At 27.8% G+C, this 237-nt stretch overlaps 1 protein-coding gene across 1 annotated transcript in view; it reads right to left on the bottom strand.

The window, feature by feature from the left end:
- LOC110032333 overlaps positions 1–237 on the bottom strand; it is a 147,634-nt gene that overhangs the window by 55,551 nt on the left and 91,846 nt on the right. The window lies entirely within an intron of this gene.

Below are 237 nucleotides of genomic sequence, written 5' to 3'. Positions count from 1 at the left end.
AAGTTAATAAATTTCTAAATTATTAAGATTAGGAAGTTTATTAAAATTAAATGATCCTGGACTTAGGGGTATGGCTTTTGGAGCTAATAATTAATCAATTTAATACCCCTATGTTGACTTTCAAATAAAATTCAAATCATGAATCATGACTACTTAAAACTTAACCCTCTAATTAAGACACTCCCCTAGGTCTTAAAGGATTAGTGGTGACTTAGTCCAAATCAAAATTGATTAAAT

The sequence above is a fragment of the Phalaenopsis equestris genome, unplaced genomic scaffold (genome assembly GCF_001263595.1).
Source record: "Phalaenopsis equestris unplaced genomic scaffold, ASM126359v1 Scaffold000924, whole genome shotgun sequence".
In the NCBI taxonomy this organism is placed as follows: domain Eukaryota; kingdom Viridiplantae; phylum Streptophyta; class Magnoliopsida; order Asparagales; family Orchidaceae; genus Phalaenopsis; species Phalaenopsis equestris.
This window is presented reverse-complemented; position numbering and strand designations above follow the sequence as displayed.